General features: G+C 37.9%; 1 long non-coding RNA gene across 6 annotated transcripts in view; it reads left to right on the top strand.

Annotated features, from left to right (window-relative positions):
• LOC116419272 overlaps window positions 1-17243 on the top strand; it is a 211556-nt gene that overhangs the window by 167943 nt on the left and 26370 nt on the right. The gene's annotated exons all lie outside the window — the stretch shown is intronic.

The following is a 17243-nucleotide window of genomic DNA, read 5'->3' as shown; positions in this document are numbered from 1 at the left end:
TTGTATTACACTGAGCTGCCTTTAAGTTCTGAATGATGTTCATTCTGGAGAGAAGACTGGGAAACTCCCCCTTGTGTTCCATCTGATATTTATCCTTATCCAACTTTGGCCATTGTATTCCTAATGGATGAAACACTTGCTGATGTGATGAGGCAGTTAAAAGTATGCTTTTGCTTTCTAGGAGATGTAGTAGAAAGATCAGTTGACCTTGAGACATAGGTACAAGTCATTTAACAATCATTTCTAAAACACTCTAGTTTTGAAGTTCCTTGGGCTAGTAGAGGAGATACAAAGCTTTTTTGTTTTTGTTTATTGTTATGGCACAATCCTTGCCTAAAGATACTTAAAAATATGCCAGAGAGGGGGAAATCATATACCCAGAAAAGCAAATGGAAGGTCTGGACAAATTACCCTCAGAAAAGTTAAGAGAGCAGAATTATTTTCCTGAGCTTGCCATTGACTAAATGAGGCCCTTGTACAAATCAAAGCCTCTCCAGGCCTAATTGCCCTCTTCTATAAAATGAGGGGGTTTGGCTAAATTATTTTGAAGATTCCTCCAAACACTGACATTCTCTGTTTTATAATGATAATAAAATAACAAAAATAACTAGCATTTCTAGAATGTTTGCAAAATGCTTACATATTATATCTCAGTAGATCTTTGCAATAATTCTCTGAGGTAAATGATAGAAACTACCCATTTTACAGATAAGAAAACTGATATTGAATGAGGTTAAGAGTCTTTCCCAGGGTCATAAAGTCATTCTGTGTATTGTTCATAATTTGAATTCAGATCTTCCTGAGTCCAAGTTCATCAGTCCATTTCCTGTGTTACCTAGCTGTTCAAAGGTCCTTCCTGACATTTCTGTTCTAAGAACTTCCGTTCTAAGTTCTGTTCTGTTCTGTTCTGTTCTGGTCTAAGTCCTTTGAGGACTTTGACCTCCATGTCCCAAGAACCCTGCAAATTCCCTCATTTTTTCCTTTTAAGAGCCTTCAAACACATGTACCCTTGTTATAACTTCCCTAGTAGCTTTGGTTTCATGTATGTTCTAATGGAAGAAGAGTATATTTTATCCCATTCTGCTTAGGATCTCACCCCACAGACTGGTCCCGCCTTCCCTTTCCTGGGCTTTGGTGGTCCAAGCTCCAGGAGCCTCAATAACCAATTCTGTAATAACATTCGGTGCTGCTGAGTGGGCAGGAGAGCAGAGGAAGAGAAGGAATGGCACAGAACTCATCCTTATGCCTCGATCTCTGTCTTGGAAATCCCAAATTCTAAATGCAGTCTAATTGAGACTGTAAAACCACCAGCATGACCATCCCTTGGACTTCTGGGTCAGAGAACAGAAGAACCGAGGGAGCAGAACAAGACAATGTGTTTAGGAGGAGAAGGGCTATGTGACACTTGAGTAATTCTGAAGAAAAGAGGCCAGCATCCAGCTGAAAGTCACTTGAGGCGTGGACTTAGCCTGATGGAACATGACTTGCCCTACAATACCTGGCCTGTGGTAGACACTATGTAAATGTTTATTCCCTTCTTTTTCCTTCCCCCAATGTGAAAAGAGCCTGAGAAACTTTGAGATCCAGCCCCTAGGGAAGGGACCAGTAGAGAGGAGGGAGTTAGAACATGAATAATAAGGGTTACTAATGGGGGGAAGAGTGAAATTACCCAGCATTTCAGGATGAAGAAAAACTCAGTGCCTTTGAGTATGAACAAATAAATTAGCTGGGAAAATACTAATAGTAGAGAGGAGCACAGCCTCCAGATCTAACAAACAAATTCAGACCTCTATGAATAAACACGCAAAACAAAAGAAAATGGCTCAAAAGTGGATGAGAGAGAGGACCCTGTGGAATTTGATAATATGGAACCCAATATACTGTTCCTGTGTAGAATGAGATATGAGAATTATGGAAGCATAATTTGTGGCCTCCACAATAGAAATAATTGGTATAATAGAGACACTTGAATTTACAATGCTAAACTTCACCAAAAAACAAAAAGGAAACAACTGTTTAGGAATGCAAATACACAGAAGTGAAGGATAATCCAGAAGAAAAATAAAGAAATAACAATAAAAGAAAACATGCTCTCCATGTGAGCAAAACATAAAGATATACAGAAGCAATGTATTATATTATCTCTTAGGAGAATAAATGTCAAAAAACCTGAACATTAGGATGCAAGTGATAACACAAGAAAATCGCCCAGAACTTAAAATATAGAAAAGAAAACACCAATTAAAATGCATATGTTGATTCAAAACAAAAATTAAAGGACAAAAGCAAGCAAAAGAACAATAGCAACAAAAAAGGTTAGAAACTCTCTAAGAATATTTTTTTTTTCCATTGGAAAGCATAGGAAGAAATGGAGCTTACAGAGTAAGAAACAAAACATAATGAATAAACTGTTTTATAGCCTATGATAGATGCAGTGAAGAAGTTCAAAATCAAGTTTTGAAAGGTCCAGGAGTTATGATCATGGCAGGTGTCCTGAGCTAGGGACATTAGAGGCCATTTAGTCCTATCTCCCCATTATGAAGAGGAACATATTGAGGTCTAGAAAAAGAGGGAACTGGATCTGTCCAATGTGCGAAAGGTAATGAGTGACAGAAATAGGATTTCAACTCATGTTCTCTGTCTTAACATTTATAGCATTTTCCAGTAAACCAAATTATTTCCATCTAGTGGCAAAAAGATCATTATCTTAAGAGAAAATTTGTTTCATTATTTGACAATTCTAATTGTTAGAGGGGAAAAGGAAAAATAGGAACTAGGGGAAAAAATCATAGCCAAAATCTTCAAACATTTTTTCCTAGGGAAGAAATCCTGATCACTGAATGGATCAGTCACACTGAGACCTGGAAAAGATCTTAGATTTAAAAGTGCTAAGATCTCTGAGTGCATCCAGGGCCATCTCTCATAATAGTGATGTATACCTTCCTGATGACATGCTTCTCTTTGAGAATGGACAACCAACAGCTATTCATTCATTAATTTGATATATATATATATATATATATATATATATATATATATATGTTCTCTCCAGCAAACCATCTCTTATAGCCAAAATAACAAAAATTAGAAATAAAAATATACAATAAAATATAAACATAAACACATATATACACAGGGAAGAAGTAAAATGTAGTTCAATCAAATTTCCCAAACATATTTAGGATCTACAATCTCTTGCTTACGTGAAATGTGACATCTTCATTCCCTCATCTCTGCAAAAAAGGTGGTGGGGGATAGGAACAGTTACATTTACCTCTATCCAACCGTGACCATTATACTCCCAAGCCTTAAACGATCACTTCCTTTTTTGTTGTCATTGATTGATCTTTCCCTTTCCATTATTGTGGCCAATGTGTGCTGCTTACTTGGTTTTACTTACTTCATAGTGCGTTAGGTCTTATGAGGCCGAAGGGAGACTTTTTACACAATAGACCAGTCCACATCTGGGATGGTAATGGAGTGAAATCTAAATCACCAGAAGTATTCAGCCAAGTTTGAATAACTTATTCCTATTGGAGTGGATTCAAAGACTTTCTGAACTGAAGGGTACCTTCCAGTTTAGAGAATTTATGATTATTAATGGGAGTCACCAAAGATTGAAAGCTCTCTTTGCTTAACACTTGCTGGACTGCCTTAAATCGTTTGCCTTGCTGAAACTGACCCACTCTTTCTGCTCGGGAACCCAATGGGGATTTTTATAAATCAGCTTCTGTGTCTTTGCAGCATATCTAAGCCTGATTAGGATCTATGATTTCATCACATTGTGCTAAAACATAGGACAAGTGGACCTCAAGATTGTATCTGTGTTTACTATGAGAACCTTCATAAACTGGAGAGAATACGTAAACTTCCTACCTCAAAGGGATGTTACAAGGAATGTTTTTTGGGAACTTAAAGTACTATTGAAAAATGAGTTATTTAATGTTCCCTAAGGTCTTTCCCAGCACTAAAAATCCTTCACTTCTTCCAGACTGCCTGATTTCCCTGAGCCACAAGTGAAACCACCTTTCTTCAAACTTCAAGCCCTTATCCTGTACATCTCCTGCCTCATAAAGATGGGTATAGCATTGCATCTACCCTATTTTCTGAAATCACAAGTGCCTCTTTTGGAAGGGCAGAAAAGGCTTTAAAGCACTGTATTTCAGAGCTGAGAGGGAGTTTAAATACCGAATGCCAGAGATAGGAGAGGCCATAGATATTTGTTAGCTCAATCCCCTTATTTTTTATTTTACAATGAGGAAACTGAGTTCTTTAGAGGGGCAGAGAATTCTCCAGTGTCACATAGTCAGTGAATAGCAGAGAAAGATCTTGAATTCCCAGGACAATTTATCCCTACTACCTCACATTTTTTTCTGTTTTATCTCTTTTGATTAGACATCAACTCTACCCAGATTTTACTCAGCTAGTCGGTTCGTTGGCCTTAGTCTTTGATGCCAAAACATTATTTTTAATCTTTGCACTTTATTTCTCTCCTCAGAGTGTGAAATGTTCTCAGAAGTCTGTGCCTTGTGACCTGTGCTTTTAGCTTTCCATTTTCCACTATAAAAGAAAAGGAGGAAAAAACATTGAGGTCATTTTAAGAATTTATATTTCATGGCTTCTGGTTTGACAACAATTCAGCGTATGGTGATGGGTGCATCCATAAAGGAGAAGATGAGAAAGAAAAGATTCTTAAATGGAATTTATTACTTTGAAATTCTCAGTTTTAAAATGATGATTCGGCTTTGGCTGGTGTCTGTAGTACTCAGCTAGTGGAAGGGCATCCTGAGATCCATTTACAAGGAAACTCAAACATGTGGTACCTCTTGGCCCATTTTCAAGAAAGATTTTCTGGCCAGGGTGGAATTTCTGGATCTTTATGTGGGGATAAGTCTTGCATGAAGTATGTCTTGTTTCCCTGTAAATAGGAGGCAAAATCAGGATGTCTAGGAATGTAGTGATGATTAAATATAAGAAGAGTTAAGGGGATAAAAGAGAAGAGAAGGTGAAAATAGGGATGGAGGTGATCCACCTTTTAAGAAGATTAGAATCTCCTTTGGCAGATTATTCTTTAGCCAGTAAACACTCCTTTGGTGACTATTTTGTGAGAGACACTAGCATTATGCCATATAATGAAAGACATTGCCAGCTCAAACATCCTTCCCTGTCTTCCCTTTCCTTCAGCCAACTCATGTTTTTAAGCAATGAACTTCCTTACAGGCATCTGGTGTACAGAGAGAGGTAATTCTTAAATAACAATCAGACATCAGAATCTTCACGTGTTTGAATCATCTTCTCACTGGATGCCTCCGAGATTTTGGTCAGGATCATAAAAAAATTCAGAAAGTCTTTTTGAAATAATTTTGAATCAGTTGTATTAATAAATAAACCTTTACCAATATTTGAGTTTTGATGATGAAAAGCACGTCTTTAAAAGTCTAAAGCAGTTAACATGTTATGCTGCGCATTATAATTCTTTGTTTCTTTTCTTCTACTACAAATCCTTAACCCCCCAAAAAACCTTATTGGATCTTAAGACTCTCTTTTCAGAATAATTCAAATCATTGAACATTTCTGAAATTTCTACTTTCTAGGCAATGTGCTAAGAACTGAGACATCAAGAACCGCAAAAACTCAAATATTTTTAAATACATAAAATGAAATCCTTAAGGATCATATATATAGAAGAAGGAAACAGAAGTTTAGTTTGCAAAATATTTTTTAAAAGCTTCTTCAGTCTAGATTAAGAAATCTTGCTAAGACTCTGATCTTGTTCTCCACCAGGGCAGGAATTATCTCCCACTTAAACCTTATATCTCTTCCTGTACCCAGCACAGGAATTTGAATGCAGTAGTTCTTTCTTCTAAAAAATTATTTTCATTTTGGTTACATTTTAAGTTCCAAATTTTCTAACTTCCATACTTTCTGCATCATTTGATGAAGATTCATAAACATATATAAAAGCTTATTATATGTATTCTATTTGTCTGTTCTTTCTCTGGCAGTGGATAGCATCTTCCTTCAGAGGTTCTTTATAGTTGATTTGCATATTTATAGTACTAAGAATAACTTGGTTGTTCACAATTATTCTTCATCCAATATTGCTGCTCCTGTATACAATGTTTTCTTGGTTTGGCTCACTTTACTTTTCATTACTTTATGTAAGTCTTTTCATGTTTTCCTAAAAGCAATCTGTTCATTATTTCTTACAGTATACTGTAAGTATAGTATACTGTACAATACAGTAGTATTCTATTGCAATCATATATCACAACTTGTTTAGTCATTCCCTATTTGACAAGCATCCCCTTAATTTCCAGTTCTTCGCCACCACAATAAATGCTGCTATAAATATTTTAGAACATAAAGGTTTCTTTCCTTTCTCCCCATTCATCTTGGGAAACAGACCTAACAATGGCATTGCTGGGTCAAAGAATATACACAGCTTTATAACTTATGGGGCATAATTGCAGATTGCTTTCCAAAATGGTTGTTCCACTGATAGTATATCAATGTCCCAATTTTCCACATTCTTTTCAACATTTGTCACTTTCTTGTTTTTATTATTTTAGCCAATTTAATAGGTATGATATCTCAAAGTTATTTTAATGTGTATTTTCTAATCAATAATGATTTAGAGCATTTTATATGATTTTATAAAGTTTTGATTTCTTTATAGAAAAATCTGACTTTTGTATCCTTTCATCATTTGTCATTTGGGGAATGATATATTTTTATATCTGACAAAATTCTCTATTTATTTGAGATATGGGACTTGTATTGGGAAAAAATAAAATTTTGTCCTAATTTTCTATTTTCTTTCTAATCTTGACTTTTATTTGTACAAACCTCTTTTAATTTAATATAATCAAAATTACCCATTTTCTATCTTCCAATGCTCTCTCTCTTTTATTTTTTCATAAATTATTCTCTGATAGTAATGTGTTCCATATTCTTCTAGTTTCCTTATGCTATCTCCCTTTATATGTGGGTCATGCATCCATTTTGACCTTATGCTTGGTAAATGGTATAAGATATTGATCTTAATAATTCTTTACTGAATCAATGTATGGGTCATCCTTTTAGAGAAAATGTCCAAGTCTCTAAGCAAGGAGACAGAAAAAAAAGGGCAAAGTATATGAGCAAATGGTAAGTTGAAAGTCCTATTTAGGGGTGATGAAAAATCAAATTTCTATTAATTTTTAGTGACTCCCACCCTGAAAGAATGTGTGATTTTAACTTATCCAAGTTCCCCCTATCTCCTATCTTTAAAAAAATGGAAGACAGGCTTAAGGCAATCAATTCTCATCCCGATAATAGGCGAGTTCAGCTTTCAGACTCCCCAGATTGCTAATGGGAATTGTGGGCTTAATTTGCTCAGGTCTGCACTCATTGGAGACATACTCTATTATGCCTAATCACTTCTTGAAAAGACTCATCAATTCTTTCACATTTCAAATTTCTTTCCAGAAGTGGGCAGCCAAGGAATCATGATTTCACTAATGATGGTAATACCAACTTTAGGGTGTCTGGACTTTTGTCCCTGGACGATCAGGAGGTCAGAGTGGCTGCAGGTAGTTCTCATAAGGTGACTAAACTATCATTACACAGCAGGCATGCATTCAGACTTTGATGTGCTGCAGGTGTGAGCGTGGAACAAGTTTCACAGAGATTTTGGCAGAGATAGTACACTGAGACTCTGGCAGTGAGCAAACTAAATGTCTATTTCTTGATGTTTTTAAATACCCCATGGGGAATTGATGGGTCTTTATAGGTGGCTATTTTATGCACTGGTTATAGACACCATCCAGGCTAGAAGAGCAAAGGAAGATGTCAGCCATGGCTGGAACATCATCTTAGATGTCATATTTCACAATATGACCTACAATGAGTGGCTTTTGTGATTTGTATAACCAAGGTGGGTGTTAGTTCTTTCATATCCTGTTTCCTGGAGTTAACAATTGCTGCTCAAAGACAAAAAGTCATGTTGAAGTTTAAGACACATGCCCAGGATGAACCCAAGAGTCCAGGAAGGGGGCCAACATTTTGTGGGAAATGGGTGAATAAAAAATGTTTGAAGAGTTCAGTCTAATTTGTGGTCTGGACACATTGCTATATTTCAGAATATAGACTGTACTATAGATCCAAGAAGCAAAATTGTAAATTCATGTCTCATATCAGGGACAAGGCAGGAAAATGAGATTTGAACTCAGGAGCAGTAAATTTAAAAAATAACAACACTGTGAAGCAGAAGAATAGGTTAAAGGTAGTCAAATAAGCCAACTCTCCAGAGTCAGGAAGCCCTGCTTGAAGAGATTTCATTTCCTCTTTACTAACCTAACTTATTTGCTTCCACAATCATACTTTACAAGCTGGTTTAGATAATGTCATCCACTGGTTTGTGTTTCCCTGATTTCACCAGTTGCCTAAAGATAGTTTCCCAGTGGAAAAAAGTTGACACTTTCATTAGAACTATTGGCAGCAGCTACTGCCTCCCTCCTCCCACAGCATAATTGTTCAGGCTTCCTGATTGGATAACATTGGGAACTTGAGAAATGAAACAATCAAGGAAAATAGTTTCTTTCTCTCTCTTTTTAAAAAATGAAATTTCAAAACTCCTTGATTCCCATTCAAAGATACAATAAGGGAGCTTTCTTAGTTTCCTAAAGTTCTTTTTAACTTGAGAGGTCTGGAACAAATGGGTTTCACCATAGTTATTTCAGGGAGGAAAAAAAAATCTCCACAAAAACTTAGTTTTATAATCCTTTATTTTAGATTTCCAAGAGTTTTCTACAGTCTAAGTTTGTGAATTTGGTAATTCAAGTGTTATTTTCACTCTTTTACAAAGAAACTGAAACACAATTTCAAAAGGTTAAAATCAGAATTTTAGCTTTAGTTCTTCATGTGTCCAAATCCAGCACTTTAGCCACCATTCCACATTGAGAGATGAAATCAAGTCTTGAGACTTAGTTCATTGCCTCCATTCCTTTTTCCTTGCCTTGTTCTATAGGCTTTTCTTGCATGAGGACCTTAAATTTATGGTTGCTAAGACACATTCAAGAAATGTCAATTCCATCTCAAAGTATACCTCTAGGCCAGTGTTTCTGCTTCAGTATTGCCCTCAGTTCATTCACAGACTCTACTTCATGGTGGAGAGGGACCTTATGTATCAACAAATCCAACCCACACATTTTACAGAGGAGGAAACTGAGTCCTAAAAAGGTAAAAGGGATCCATAGAGTTGGGCCAGAGTTGAGTCTTAATCCCAAGTCTGAAAGTCCCCCACTCACATTCAGATTTCCCTCTAGAATATAGTTCTGCTTCCCTTCCTGACAGTTTCCTCCTCATATTTTTTAAAAGGAAAAATTAGTCCCCCTACACTTCCTAGGAGAAAAGTTTGAACAGATGCCCTTAAAATGTTTGGGATTTTCTGGGGAACAAAACCCAAACCTGGGGTTAACAATAGTTCCCGTGGCTTCTTTGTGGGTTAAAAGAGCTTGGAATGGCTTCTGAGGAATTTCAGAGGGAGGTTTTTTAACTCAACGCCTCTGTAATCAGCAAGACAGGAGGATGTGTGCTTGGGACCTGCTCAGGGCTGAGGTGAGTCTGGGAGCATCATTAATGATGCTCTTTAATAAGCAATGGCTGAGGAGGTATTCGGGGGCCATCTGCTACTGAGCAAGTAGGGAGTCCCAAGCCCTCCCTTACACAGTATAACATGTGCCTAGAAGGGGCTCTAAAATAGGGGATGGACTTTCCTATCCCCTTATGCTTTGCCTCCCATATGCTGAAGGTTAACGAGAGGCTAGAACACAAGAAATCCTTTACATATCACACACACAGAGTTGATGTCTTCCTTTTGATCCCCAGAACTTAGCATATTACCTGGCATATAATAAGTGTATAATAAATGCTTATTACCTGAATGATTGACATGCACCCAGCTGTTGGAGAGTCTGTAAGAAAACAAACTAGGGACTGGAGAGATGAAAGCCTGTAATGAGAGTCTTGTAAGGTATAGAGAACTGCATTTCATTTTGGACTTCCCGTTTTAGGAAGGCGTGGAAGTACCATTGCATGAAACAATAGGAGAAGTGTGTAATGAGAGGATTAGAAACCAGAGCTCATGGTTTATTTATTGAAGGAGATAGGAAAGGTCACCCTTATAGAAAGTGGCAGTGTTTGGATTTGACTCCAGATCCTCCAGAATAATTTCATTTATATGGCAAACATAATAAAATCTCTCTGCTTGACTCATGATTCCAGAATGATGATCAATGAATTGGGAAGCGGGATAGGGATATGGGACAAAGAGAATGATTTAGGCTTCACATTAGGAAAAAACAACAGTTGGAACAGTTTACAAATAGAATGGGCTGCTTTGGGATACGTGATCCTTCTACCCCTTGGGGACTCCCTCTTGCAGTTTATCAAACAGAGGCTCAGGAAGATTGTCAAAGGAAAGTCTTCTCATTAATGTGCAGTCTGGTCAAGAGGCCTCTGATGCTCCTACCTCCATCCTCTCCCTTGATTAGCACAGGGCTCATATACCATTGCCATTGGATGTGATTGAAACTTAATAAATGTTTGCTCTTCTTAAATGAACCTTGGATTGAGGTTCTATAGCTTGAAAGGACACTGTAGAGTCCACTAGACCATCCCTAGCATTTTATAGAGGAAGAAACTAAGGTCTATATGGGTTGGATGACTTTTCCAAGATCATTCAGATCAGTGAACATTGGAGAGAAGATTCGAAGCTGGTCCTCTGGGTCCAAAACCAGCCCCATGTCTTCTACTGCCTCACTCTCATCTTAAAGCATGGCCCCTCTCTTACAGTATTTTTCTCTTATTAGTGATTGCCTCATTGAGCCTTCATTTGAGGAAAGGTCTCAGGTACATCATCTCTTCTTCCTCTCACAACTTTTGTTCTGAATTTCTGGACTTTGCATTTATGACTTTCACGTGGAAGAATTTCCCTCAGGTCCTTTTCAGTCTGGAACATGCTGTTGCCCATACAGACCCTTCTATCAGGGGGGAGCTCCTCCTTGTGCCTTCATTTGAGGAAAGACCCCAAGAACAACCAGCCTTAAGTATGCTCCTGGGTATACTCTGTGGGCCCTGCCCTCGGTACATGGACATATATTTTCATCTCTCTTTTAGGTATTCTTTCCCCCATTAGAATGTAAATTGCTTGAGGGCAAGAATTGTCTTTCTTTGTGTTTCTTAGCATGGTGTCTGGCACATAGCAAGCACTTGATAAATACTTGTTCTCTGCCTGCTGATGCCACTGACTGCCAGGTAGCCCTAGACTTAAATCATGTGGGTGACTTGGGGAGTATAAGTCAGAACTACAAATGGTCAAGATGCATCCCAAGGTGACCTCCTATATCTTAGGACAAGAGTATTCCTCCCTGTTCTCTACACAGCCTGAACTGCTTATTTCTAGGTGTAAACATATGGGACAAGGAAAACATTTCACACTGTAAGAAAACCCCCTTTCATGAAGTCTGCCTAGAAAAGTGCTTCAGTTGAGCATAAAACAATCTCAGCAAGCACACCTGGCCATCTGGGCACTTTGACACCTCGGAAGAGTCCAACATCGTCTAATTTGATCCTCGGCTCGAACAGTAGAGTGAGATTGGCCAGGGCCAGGCTGGGGCCATGGGCTGGCTCTCCGACTGAAAGGCAAGGCTTCCCATTGGATCCCTTTGTAGTATTGACAAGTTGTTTAAAGGCTTATTTCAGTGTACAAATACAATTAGCCTTCTGTGCACAGCACTGACCCTGATTAAAGCCAGTCTGCATCATTGATCTGACAGGCACATGGCCCTTCTCGGCAGATGAAGAAACCAGTGGAGTTCTTCACAAGAACAACATGGCCAGGAAGGGATGGTGGAGAGTGAAGAAATGGTGGGTGACTGCTGTCAGAACCCAGAGAAAAGGATGGAGAGTTTAACTGAGCAGAAATAAGGGGATACAAGAGTTGACACAATTCCATGCTTCTTGGAAGGCTTTGACCCCTCTGCATCCTACATTTTAGGCCTGGGGCTAATTCATTCACAAATGGATAAGACCTGATCTCTATTCTCAGGAAGTTTATATTTCAATAGAGGGCTAAGCTAATGATAATTCCTCCTAGATTATTTTGGCAATGGTCCTTCTTTATCAGTGAAACGCTGAATTGTCTAGGAGAATGGGAATTCCCTGAGTGAGAAGCTCTTTCTCCTTTCTTTATCTATTCCTGTTGCCCATCACTGTGTTTGGTATGTAATAGACACCTAGTAAGTAATGCTTGTTAATTGAGTCCTTGGTAGTTAATGCAGGATAAGAGGGTTAGAAGAATTTTTTTTTTATTTCTAAAAAGGAAGGTTTTCCAAATTGGAAGGGATCTCAAAGAAAGTTCATTTCAATCTAAATCTGAAAAAGTCTCCCATTAGTAACTGGAAGGCAATCACAGGAAGTAGATGAAGCTTGGGGCAGGAGGGAGCTGTTCTTGGAATAGTGAATCATCCCATTGACCTGGGACTTGGTCTGTGCAAGTAGAAGGGAAGAGAGAGGAATCAGGAGGGAGCCAGGCTGGGGAAAGCAAAACTCATATCTCCTGGTCACCATGTTCTTTGTGGTGTCAGGGGAAGTGGGGCATCCATAATTTCTCTCTGGTTTGGGCTTCAGATGATCTCTCCTCCCCCTAAAACACCTATTCCCCACCATGTTTCCAGATTCCTTAATGCTTCTTATAAATGACAGGCTCTTTCATACCTTTGGTCAATCTTTCTATGACCTGAAGTGACCTGACCCTTTTTCTTTTGTATCCCCACACATTTTTCAGCCCTTAAGAAGCAACTCCAATCCTAGATCCTTTAGGAAGCTTTTTCCCACTCAAGACCTTCCCAGTTTCAAGAAGCTCTGATATTTTCTTGGTCCTCAATTGTGTCCATCATTTGGTCATAATCATATTAATGCATTATTGCATATGTGAATAAATATGTTGTTCATGTGTGTTTGTGTGTGCTTCAGTTATATTTTACTCTTTGTGATATACCTTTTGTGGTTTTCTTGGCAATGATACAGGAATGGCTATTTCCTCCTCCAGCTCATTTTCCAGATGAGGAGTCTAAGTGTCTGAGAATAAATTTGAACTCAGGTCTTTCTGGCTTCCAGACTCAATGTTCTACTGCTGAACCACTTAACTGTCCATGCAACAAATAAATTTTCTCCATGTGTATGTATATATGATATCTATGTGTTTTTGCATGTGCATGTATATATGTATGTTAGTGGAAATAGTGTGTGCATGTACACACATACATGTATATATGTGTGTGTTGTATGTGTATACTTGTGTGTATATATATTCTCTCTAAATGGGCTGGGAGAACATGCCTTCTGACCATCTAATAGAATCTAAGTTCCCCAATTCTATCACATTCAATAGAATGTAAAGTCCCAGACATTATTTCATTCTTATCTTTGTATTGCTGGTACAGAGTCAAGCACCTGATACATAGTAGGTGATTAATTAAAAAAAAAAGGAGACTGTTTAATTTCTTCCAGTGCCTGTCACACAGTTTTGCACATAGCAGAAGCTCAGGGAATGTTTTGAATACATGATTCAAGGAACATTTGAATGGAATCAAAGTTATAACCCAGTAATCTATACCCTCACTTCCCCCATCCTCACTCCAGTTGAAGGGCAGTGTTAATCTATATTCATTCCCTATTCACCTTCCAGAAGCAAATCTCGCCTCCTCCAGGAAGCCTGGCTGGATTGGATAACCGGGTCAGTTCTAGTTGACAAAACCTTGCAAACAGTATCCATTCCTCCGTTGTAATGCTATTTTCCAAGACCTTTTCTATTCAATATTAAAGTTAAACCTGAAACTCTTCCTATGAAAGCCATTAGATGAGTGTTGTTATCCCTGATATTAATTTGCAGAAGAGAAAACTGCAGCAAAAAGAGGTTCAGTGTTTTGTCTATGAATGGACAGATGGTAGTAGTGGAAGAAGAATAAAAAGCCATGTTTCCAAGTGTATCTAAGACTCGACTGTAGCAGCGTACTGGCACCCATTTCTTGTCTTTGTGGAAGCTGAATAATAAGAGCATCCAAAAACCATAGTCAGAGGACACTGAGGGGGCACCTGATGAGAGAACAACTCTCCAATCTCAATCTTTTGGTTGATTGTGAGTCTGAGGGAGGGCACAGAAAACAGAGAAGTTCTGCCAACCATGGCCCACTGGTCCCAGGAAAGACCATATGTCTCTTGTGAGAGGCTTCAGTGCTTTCAGATCCTCTTCTAATAGACCATAGCAGTACCCTAAAGAGATGCTGCCTACAAATCCATGTAAAGGAAGCAGAGAACTAATATTATATATTAATGTGAGATGACTTAATTTGTATGAAGGAAAAAAAATCTCATCAAATAAATCTGATCACCAACATCATTGAATCTCCATCATTAGACCATTATATTCACCTCTATCTCCATCCCAAATTCATCTTCACCACCTCCACATACATTTCTATCTCTGTTATCTCATCCACTCTTCATTTTTGTGTGGCTTCTTCCTCTTCATCTTCTTCAACTCTTCTTCCTTTTCATAGTATGATTACTTCCATTAGTATGACCTTCACTTTCATCATCATCATCATCATCATCATCAGTATCAGTATCATCATCTTTTTTTTCTTCTTCATTATCTTAATAATGGTCTTTGTAATCTATCCTTCTATATAAATTACTGTTTATAAAACTTTCTGAACATACTATTGGGAAGTAGGCAGTACAAGGATTACTTACCTCATTTTATGGAAGTATAAACTGAGACTCATAGAAAAAAACTGACTTACCAGACATGATTCAAACATGGGCTTTGTGAATTTAAGACCATTACACTGTGGTTCTTCTGTAAAACTATAAGGCCCCAGATCTAATATTTTTGAGGGTCATGAGGATAACTGTTATTGTTGAAGGTAAACCCACTGGGGCTCACCAGCTCTCTGAAGGATTCCAGTCGCTTGTCTTGTATGACCCCAGTGCTCTGAAAAGTGAATACATGATTACTTAACTGCCACTGAGCACTGGACACTTAAAGGATAAAGAATGAAAGCAAAATTGGATGCTGTTGTGGCCATCAATAATGGGGTCAAAGATGGAACCCAGAGGGGAAGAGCATTGTTGGTGATGATGAGAGCATGATCTTTGGAGGGGTGAAGGAACTGATAGACAAGGAAACATTCACACCATCCAGAGGGAAATCAAGTTAGAGGTAGGGTCATGTGAGGAGTCAGCAATATAAAGTACAAAGTTGCTGGCGATGAGTCAAGGGGAGGCGGCACTGAAAGTGGGCCAGGATCCAGAGAGAAACCGAAGGAAAGAGTTAATAGTCCATAGCGGCCTTCAGATTCCGGAGAATTAATGGACTGAAACACTCAGACAGTGGGCATTAAACAAACTCATCAAACCCCCTAACTCCAAATCATGCTGAGCTTTCACAGTGATTCAAATAAATAGCAAATAAAAATCTAAAAATATTGAAAACCTTTTATGGAGATTACTCTGGAGACCCAGTTGGACTGCTTGAGTTCTCTCAAAAGATATTAAGGCTTTTTTTGACATCATGATTTTTAATAAGAAAGTGTTTTGGCAGAATTTCCCCCTACCGAGTTTTATCATTTTAGATCACTTTGGAAATGGAAGGCTGATTTTTTAATAATTTACTAAACAGTTGAAGAATAAGGACATGTACTTTCATTAATGCAGTCATCAATGTTAGAATATTGCAAAGGCAGAGCATTGTTTTCCATCATGTCATCTCCCCCTACTGTCCAAGCTTTGACTGTACTCATTGTGTCAGAAGCTCTCAAAAATCTCAGTTGTGCTTTGGGGTATTATCTCCTTCTTTAAGTCAAGAATGGTGCATGGTACCAAGGGATATCCCTGCAAACTTTCAATTCACAGTATTCCAAAAATGAGGTGGTTTTTTTAAAAGAGAAAATCAAAAGAGAGACCTCTTGTTGAGATCCATTGCTAGGAACAAATGGACCTTCCAGAAAGATGAGATCTATTAACCAAGATGGAAGGGAATATTTTCTTGTATTTGTCTTGTTTAAGGTAAGGTCATGGGATAACTGGAAGCAACCCAGAGTGTTTTTATCGGGCAGGATTGGTGCATTCATAGCAGAAATAAGAAGGAATGGAACAGGAGACCTACTATGGAACTCAATGGTGTTCCTTTGTAAACAAATTTCAGGAAAGGAAATGATAAATTCTGGGACAGGTCTAAATTAGGAGTCAGGAAAGCTGAGGCTATTCATGTGAGGGTCAGCCAAAAAAATTGGTAATGTTTAAGGCACAGAAAAGATAAATACAGTCATTGTTTTAAGGCAGGAGTTATTAGATTCTTTAAGTTAATTGTTTCCTTTTCTTTTAAAAATATTCTTGATAACTATATTTTGATACGATAGATTTATTTTTAATCCAAGGTATTTCATTTCATGCACATAAAACTTTGTTTTGAGAAAGTGCATGTAGGCTACAGATGACTATCAGAGACATAAAAAGCATAAGAATCTAAAGGATTGCCTCATGGAAAAAGCAAGATATTTTTCTCCTTGGTTCCAAAGGACAGAAACAGAGGCAATAAGTAGGTTATAGAGAGATAACTTTAGCTTAAATGTAAATAAACCCTTCTCTACAATCAGAACTCTTTCAATGTAGGATGGGATGTCTTCTAGGATACAGCTTTCTCCCTCATTTGAAGGTTTCCAACAGTACTTGTATGATCACTTAAGTGAGAGATAGGAAAAGACTAAAAGAGAAAGAAATAAACATTTATCATAGGTCTACTAAGTACCTGGTATTATAAGCATTTTACAATAAGCTCTATAACCTGGGAAGTTGATGCTATTAATATCCTTTTTTTTACATTCAAAGAAACTGAGATAATCAAAAGTTAAAGGATTTGATTATGGTCGCACAGTTCTCAAATATCTGAGGCTGGATTTGAATTCATGTTTTCTTGACTTGACACAATGTTCTATTCATTTTGCCACCCAGATACCCTAAATACTGATTTTTGGAAAGGAAGTCTCTGATTACATAAGACTTGGAGTAGATGCCCTGTGAACTACTTCCCACATCTGATGTTCTCTCTCCCTCTGGGTGTTGTGAGGGAAGTGGTAGAACACAGGGATGTGGGGGTGAAGGGGGCTCCTGAGTGTCTTGGAAAAAACCTGAGAATG

Source organism: Sarcophilus harrisii, chromosome 5 (genome assembly GCF_902635505.1).
Source record: "Sarcophilus harrisii chromosome 5, mSarHar1.11, whole genome shotgun sequence".
In the NCBI taxonomy this organism is placed as follows: domain Eukaryota; kingdom Metazoa; phylum Chordata; class Mammalia; order Dasyuromorphia; family Dasyuridae; genus Sarcophilus; species Sarcophilus harrisii.
The sequence above is the reverse complement of the archived record's forward strand: the minus strand, read 5'-3'. Positions and strand labels throughout refer to the sequence as shown.